This window comes from Ceratina calcarata, unplaced genomic scaffold, assembly GCF_001652005.2.
Source record: "Ceratina calcarata isolate Rehan_Ccalc_2016 unplaced genomic scaffold, ASM165200v1 scaffold53, whole genome shotgun sequence".
In the NCBI taxonomy this organism is placed as follows: Eukaryota; Metazoa; Arthropoda; class Insecta; order Hymenoptera; family Apidae; genus Ceratina; species Ceratina calcarata.
Window position 1 is genome coordinate 1213409 of NW_017176451.1, and position 8363 is coordinate 1221771.

The 8363-nt window shown below is 43.9% G+C and overlaps 1 protein-coding gene and 1 long non-coding RNA gene across 2 annotated transcripts in view; one reads left to right on the top strand and one right to left on the bottom strand.

Annotated features, from left to right (window-relative positions):
* Positions 1-763, bottom strand: part of IntS10 (integrator complex subunit 10) — a 37799-nt gene extending 37036 nt beyond the window's left edge. Inside the window, exon 1 of the mRNA XM_018030672.2 lies at positions 688-763. The gene's annotated coding sequence lies outside the window, so the exon portion shown is untranslated. The remainder of the gene's footprint in view (positions 1-687) is intronic.
* A 1204-nt stretch (positions 764-1967) lies between these two features.
* LOC113464782 (uncharacterized) overlaps positions 1968-8363 on the top strand; it is a 74952-nt gene continuing 68556 nt past the window's right edge. The window contains exons 1-2 of the long non-coding RNA XR_003389641.1: positions 1968-2172; positions 2779-2934. This is a non-coding gene — a long non-coding RNA (uncharacterized LOC113464782). The remainder of the gene's footprint in view (positions 2173-2778; positions 2935-8363) is intronic.

The following is an 8363-nucleotide window of genomic DNA, read 5'->3' on the forward strand; positions in this document are numbered from 1 at the left end:
CTCCCGACCCTTCGCTGGGCACGTTCGAAAGAAGGAAAATCGGACAGTCGGCTAACGGAACGAAGCGAAGAAAAAGCAGAAAAACTTGGTGCTTCCACTTGTTAAATTATTCTTTGAAGAAAGTGCCTGTTCGGGATGGCATTCAAGATTCTATCCCGTGGAACTTTTCGAGCATGTTTTCTCTCATAAACATCGATAAGTCTAATAAATTTGCTTCTCTCCCTCCCCTCAATCAGACTTATTGCGAATTTATTGAAAGCGTCAAGCGTTTCACGGGAATCGCGAGTATTTATGTTCCTCGAATAATTACGCGGTAGAGATTTCAGAAATGAGAAAATTACGGTAAAGGCTCCCGATTACCTCGCCAGTCCTTAATTGCTTCACTTTTACACATCCCGGATCCTCGATATTACCAACACGCGAGGTTTCGAATATCTTCGTTGATTCGGTACATCGACATCGTGAAAGCGACACGATAAGTGGATTACGAGATACTCGCCCTTCCTGTGCATGTAATGCATTTAAAATGCGCCACGAGAACCCTCCTTTCACGTTCCAATTATTATTGAAACAAAGAAATAACACGCACCTGTGCATCTTAATTTCGCCTGAACTCGTCATGCGAAAAGTGCAGTCGCAATATTTATAAAATATCGTTGTCAAAAAAGTCAGATGGTTACGACTTACCGCGTAATCTTGGCCGCGGATCTCGGCGTGCGTAAAGTGGCGTTGAATTTTCCGCTTCCTACACTCGTCGTTAAAAGGTATTCTCATATCCCTCCTTGATCCTTACGTGACTTCTCTTTGTTGCTTCGCGAAACACGCAAACACTACCACTTGCACACGTCCAAAACCTTACCAATCTTACTCCATCGAACGTTTGTCTTGTTCATTTAACAAGTTTAATAACATTATTAAAACTATTCGGTATCAGCTGTCGCAAAAAATTCTATGATACAAAACTGGTAATGAATATTAGTGGAGGAAGAGGTTTCGGTCAGGCCGGTTCAACTTCCGCCGGAGGCTTAATTCGAGGTACACGGTTCGTTGTACCCTCGAGACGCGACCAACAAAAAAGTGAAACGATCGCGATTGGACACACCTGTAACTGCGTGGCCATTATACCATGGAGTCGTGTCGATTTCGAAATTCGATCGCCCCGGATCACCTAAGGTTTCCTCGACCGTTACTCGTCACCGGCACTGCCAGATTGCATTTGAATATTTGCACTCGATCGACGTGAATATAACCTCGTTACCTACACGCGTGAGCAAGTACACGTCTTCCCTTATTGGAACGATCCAATCCGAGAAATTTCGTCGCGCTATCAATTATAATCGAACAAAATGGCACGAATAAAATTTCATGAAAGATTCGTGTTACCGAACACTTCGCTGAACTAATCACGGTATACAGTAGATGTTTATCGTAATTGAACACCGTAAATCATTCTAATTAAAAAGAGAAGGGAGACTCGCGATGTAGATACCCGACGAAAAAGAATTATTCGCGCAATTGTTCGTACTCGCACGTTGCACTGATTAGGCTTTCTTTTACACGCCACTTCCGCTTTCACTGCGCCGGAAGCGTTTCCATAATTAATTCGTACGAAAGATACGTATCTGGATTAAACGAGCGGTAAAGCAAAAAGAAATCGTCGCGTCACGTTTATGGTTACTTTTCCGCGTTCAGCGATTGTCAAAACAATAGATCGATGACGTATGCCTAAAAATCGGTCCACGAGATAGTGAACGCGAGTTCCGAGAGGGTGCGTAGCAATGAATAAGAAGAAATGGTTCGCACACCGGTCGTCGGGCCGTGTGAGTGCACACACACAGAACGATGTTAGACGTTTGATTAATAGCGTCAGCGCTCATTGGTCACGCTACTAATAAAGGAGCGTTCACACGTATTAAAAGTTTGCGCCTCTGCGTCGACGCTGGTGTCTTCGGTCGTTGTATCCGAGAGTAGCGCGGTATAACGAGGGAATGGCGTGCCTTGCTCATAATTGAACCGAGCACCTACAATCCAATCGTTCTTAATCATTCGAATTCATCTCGCCGACCAGTTCCGTTCCCCATTATTGCTCGTTGCCTGGCTAAGAAACATACCCCACGCTACTTCGCTGCCAATAACCTGGAACTGTCGTTCGAACAGAAGACATTCGATAAGGTACATAATTTTCAAATGCCTGCTACTACTTCTATTGTTATTTCTACAGATTTATCAGTTTTGCGAATCGTACACGCGCAGAAACCATGAACTTTTTACGAATCGTTTGCTTATACATGTAAAATGGCGTTAAATCTTGAGATACGTAGATATCTACGGTCAGGGAAAAGTCGTAAATTAATCTGACCGACGCTCCTTGGTAGGAGAAGAGCGAGGAGATCCGCGAAGAGCGAAAATGGTAGAGATTACGCGAAATTATGCAAATACGGGGCATTGTGAAGGTGGCCCGTTTTTCGTTTTATTGGCCGGGGTATATCCTCGGTCGTATAACCGAAACAAAAGCTTACCTAACGCGTAGACAAAGGGTGGATAGGGATGAGTAGAAATCTCTTGAGGGCACACATGCAGCGAATTTAACTGCTTCCCCAGACATTACTCTTGTCGGGTTTCTTTTATTCCTAACTACCCCTTCCTATCAGTCTTCGTATCCTTTTGGGCCGGTTTACTCTATTCGCAACATTTCTTTTTTATTAAACCAAAAGAACGAGCACTTTCATTTTCACGGTTATTTATGAAAGCCTCTGACAGTGTATAAATTGATTGTAGGATCGAAGAACCGTTGAAAGGATATTCATTATATTCCTGAAAGTCTGGAGTCTCCGTAACAGCTTTTAAAAGGTGACAAAATCCCCTTAGAGCAGGCTTCGAGGGTGGACCAAGTTACAATTAATTAATTGACTTCGAGCCCCTGTAATTCATGCGGTAAGTCAAACTTAATTAATTATCCTTCAGATCGAGGAAGGTGGAGGTTGTTAGATCAGAAAGGCCTTTCCACCTTCCGATTCTGAGTACAGTAGTCTCCGGATATATGGCCGCGAGTCATCGCCATCAATTCTCGGAAGTGCTCGCTCCACGCGAGACTTGAGTCTTATCTACGTTTCTTCTTTTTGTCTTTCTGTTGTGATCTCGCTCGCACAGTCTACACTGCTCACTTTTACACATGCTGCGCGCTCGTCGTTGGAACGAGGCAGTAATAGAGAGACAAGGTGTGCACATGTTTAGTACATTGTCTTATAAGAAAATTGCCTGCTAACCAATTACGTACTATAGATTTGAAAGATACATTTACGATGCTGGCATTTATTTTACTTGCTAGCCAAAGCTATGTCCATGAAAGAAACAATTTCATGTAAGAATGAAATAGGTTGAACTGTCAGTTGTCGGGAGAGCTATTAATTACAGGCACCCTCGGCTATTGTAGCATCGCCAATAACTTTTCTATTGTCCCTTTAAAAGGGATTTAAGGCTGAGTAGCGAGTAGCCTTAACAACGGGAAGCCGGAGGGTCGTACAGTCCCTATTATCATTATCGGTATTTTCTTTTTCATCGTGACTTTTTACATCTGTTTGAAAACTCGAAATCTCGTTACACGGAAAATATGATTTGTATTCATAATAGTTCTACGGATGTTTCGCTTTCGCGATTTTTCTTTCTGAATAATGTAAGGTCACGTTCTTATTTAGAGCCGTAAAGTTTGCGGCAAAGACCACCGCGTACACATATGGTACGGTCCTTTGTTGTTAATGGAAGCCTTGATGATTGCGGACGATCGCCGAAGGTGTCTGTCTGCCCGACAACCCGCCACTCTCTCGACATTGTAATTAATCAATATTACATCGACAATGGGCTCTGGGGCAGGGGCCATTGTTGCAATTTGCTTCTACCTTTTGTTTACGCCGCGATCGCCATTTTAATTGCACCGCTTTGCAGCTTTTTAAAAGCCCCACTTAATGAATCTTCGTGATGTTAATTGCACCACAAATTGTTCCTTCGCCGTTCTTTTCCCTTACAACTCGCGCATATATGAATTACAAAAATTCCACGTACGAACCACTTGATACAATAACGAGCAATGAAATTACTTAAAGGGGGCAATTTGATAATTATTTCAAGCAACACGGGTGAAAATTAATTATTGGAGTACCAGTGGAAAAGAAATAAAGTAGGCGAAAATTCGGCGAGATTCTGGCGCGGAAGGGTAATTACTAATGATCGCGAAGGATCGTTATTAACCCTTCTGGTGGCGAGGCATCACGCCTCGGACGTAGCAGGACCATTGTCCATTCCGCTAGGTTCATTACGGTGTTCCAGTAGGGAACGGGCGGGATAAAGTAAAAAAGAGTGAAAGAAAAATAAGAAAAGTGTCGAGGTCAGAGGAGACCGAACGGCTACCGTGAATGGCGTGTAGCCTGACCCAAGAGCTGCCGGGCATCAAAGGGCCTCAAAAGGGCCGCTTCGAACCTCGGCTGTCCGGAGCTCATTTGTTTTCACCGGCGCACGGAAAGATCGATCGACCGATGTCTTAACCCTAGACTCTCACAGAATCATCCGTTTTCGATAAGAAAAATCCCGAGACATTAATTAGATCGGCCGGTAATTGAGTCGTGATGGAAAACTGATTGCCGCGTGGAAGTTCCGCTAATTTACCTACGTCAAACATCTTCTATGTTTTCTTCCTGGTACGCTGTTCACGCGATTATCCTGTCGACTCCACGGACGGATAATTTTCGAGAAAACGTGTAAACTCTTTTCATCGATGTGCGATATCATTGTATCCGCGTTCTCACGGCAAAAACGCTATACCTGCATTACCTCTGGTGATTGGAACGAATGAAAATTCCTCGAAGCAATGATTCGGAAGTCGTGAAAAAATCGGACGAGGAAGAGATACGTACCTAGGATTGCATTTACAAGGAGTGTACGGTAGTCGAGAAACGAAGTGAAATTATCGATGCGATTGCCACTGAAACGAAGGGTCCACCGACAAAGGGTCGATCAGCGTGCTCTCCCCGTCTCGCTTCATCCCGTTTTCTTTTCCGAAAGATAACCCCACGGTGGCCACCTTTTTGTTTGCACAGTAAGATTGCTTGCCTCTTGCTCGGAAATTGACCGAAGATTGCGGCCGACCGACGTTTGCTCTGCGGCCACGGCCTTAACTTTGCGCTACCACAAAAATATTCGCTTCCTCCTTCTCTCTTCTTCTTCTTCTTCTCCTCTCTCCCGGTATTGGTTACCTTCGCGTTTTATTCCCAAATAACCAATCGATCCTTTAAACATATCGAAAACCAACACTCTTGACATTTTCAAGTTTAATTGTAAAATCGAAATACATCATTTTAATGCGACCGCAAAATTTCTTTTTCTCCTTTCCTCCGGAGGAGATGATGTCTAAGCTTATTATCGAGTCCCTCGAGACTTCTCATTCTCTCTGTCCGACTCGTACGATTTGATCGAAGTCGATGGAGCGAGCACGGAGCTAACCGCCCAGAGTATTATGTGTCGAAAAATATTCGAGAAAACCTCTTCGGTCAGTCCTTCGAGGAGCAATGACTTTTGTCCGCCGCGATACTGTCAGGAGTGATTACTCGTAATGGATCGCGCTCTTAATGCTCCTATCCTTGTGCAGTTTAAGGGGCGTTGTGTAACACGCGATTAAAATTAAAGGTAACGTCGATATGCGCATTGAAAAAATTCGTTCGATACTGCACGGTGAGAGAAAGGTAAGATTTATGGCGGCGCAAGCGAGCGTAAATCATGGTATCGGTAAACAGGCAATGAGCCGAGATCAAAGACACGTTAAACTCGAAGAGCGGAAAGAGTGGAACCGGTTGCTTAATCGTTGCAGAGGCGCGATTATTAAATAAAAAGAAGAAACGACAGATTACCTTCTCCTAGAGAGGCTAATTACGAGAGGCATTAATTAAGCACTAACGACGGAGGATTATTAACGAACAAATCGTCTCTCCTTACACGGGGACAAGGCTTGATCGACGAGCCACGAGTTTGCCCGGGGGCAGCTACGATCGATCCGTCGATCGATCGATCGATCGATCGGGTTACAGCCGTGCACGATCCGCGGCGTTCGCACCGGGAATCGTATCTAAAGGATCGATTGCAGAACGAAAGACTGTGAACTAATCCCAGGAAGGGAGGACGCGCGGGAAACACGGTATTGAATTACCATAAAACGCCATGATTAACGTGAAGTAAACGAATAGAACGCCGCAGAGACCGCAGTTTGTTCTGTAGCAGTTAAAGTATGTCCGCGACTCGGTTTCCTGTATCCCCTTTGTATGTATATGCTTACATCCTCTACATTGTTCTTTACGAAACAATTACTCTACATAGATAAAGATGGGATATAAATAACTGGCTCAATGATGAGAATACTTTCCATAGTAATTGTACGTATAGAGCATCGCGCTTTTCATTTGGTTTTTCCAAATAGTTCTCGAAGTTTATGCTTCTGAAAATGAAATTGCGGTGGTTTTTTTTTGTGCAAAAGACTTAAGTGCGTGCACGAGTGCGTGAGAATCGACGTGCGTGCACGCGTGTGCGTGCGCGTGACGGTGTACGGTAGGACAGAACATATGATACATATGGGAACGTTAGGCTCTGTGGTTTGAAGCCCGTAACGTGTGGCCAGGGCCGTACGAGGCGCCCGAGAAGAAAGGAGAGAATGACTTGGACGATGGCCATGCCTCTGCGTATTGCCACACATTACACGTAGATTTAGCCTTCGAGGATTGCGCAAACGGCTTGATTTCCGATCTCGGATTCTCCAGTGACAGGAATTAACCTTCCGCGAGACTAAAATGACAGATTTGTTGAGAACTTCTTATTTTCATACACAAACATCATCAATCATGATGAGCTATTAAGCTCCTTCACGTCGAATGATCAAGATTTTTATTTTCAAAAATAATACGGATTCGTAGAGAAATCAGGTGTCCGAACATTTAACAATCGGCAAGATGATCACACGGTGTGTGGTCACTCTTTTAAAAGAGATCGTCGAAAGGTGGTAAGCAGTGTATGAGGGTATTGTGTCTCGTTCTTCGGTGCATTGCGCAAGCTTGCGAGAGAGAGCCGATCGGTTACAAAGTCTCTCTTGCGGCAAGACCGCATTCCGTCTTTAACCGGTCCCTTCATCGACTCGTCGGCTCGATCTCATCGATGAATTCGTCGATCCGGCAATGCCCCGCGATTTTTACGATCCTTCGACCAGGATCAGGCTTCATCGCTTCCTCCCTACAGGAAGGCGACATCGATCGGGCGACGTCGTCGTCGTCGTACGACATCGCAAACCGTACAGGTTCAAAGAAACTGATTTTCTTCGCCGATGCTGGCCGAGCATCTGTGCGCCTGATCATTCACTAACCAAAGTACAGTATATAAAAGTGATACATAAACAAGTTGCTTCAACTTTTCATCTGCTGTCCATTTATAATTGTTACATAGATTAATTAAAAATTGCTGCAGTATGAGAATTTGTCATAATGATTGAAATTGCTATCACATTTCAAATGCAGTTATGAAGTTATTCAATTTTAATGAAACAAAGTTGATCTTTTTATTTTCTAAAAAAAATATGATCACTGTAGTCATTCGTCATAGAAATTCTTTGGATAATTCAAAGTTTACAGTATGTCTTCTTTCGAGATCCCAGGCAGTCTCCGACCCCCGTCGCTTTTGAACACGTTTTAGCGCCGCTGTTTTGATGAATGCGCGTTTTCTACGTTCCTCGAGCCCGCGGGTAGCGAGTTCCCCGTCTGATTGATAAAACGGCAGCGATCTGCATGCCAACACGCATCCACGAATATACGCGTTCCTCGGATCGACCCGCGAAACTATATCCGCATGCAAATAACAAATACAGAAAGTGAACCCCACCTTTTTCTTCTCTTGCTACCACGGGTCCCGCCGCTAATGTCGTAATCGACTAACAAGAATTCCTGCTACCTACTTCTTGATTCCCCTCTCTCTCTCTCATAAGTGTATCTGTCTCGTTCCTCAATCTCGGTAATCGTTTTAATCTCTCGGAGTTCCACTCCAGCTAAATTGAGTTCTCGCGTCCCGTTGGAATCCATCGATTTCATCCACCCTTTGAGAACTCGGCAATCATCGTAACATTGCATTTACGGTGTACAAAAATGCAATGCCCTTGTCCAATCTCCTTTAGCAGAATTAGCAGGGTTCAAGGCACGAGAGTATTCCTCATAATTAGACTGAAGATTTCAGGCATTTCTAAGGAAATTATTAATGCTGCGTATAATGTGTAAACTTATTCAGAATGCGTATTTCAGTGTTTAATTGCTAAAATAATTATATATAACTGATAGATGTTTTAG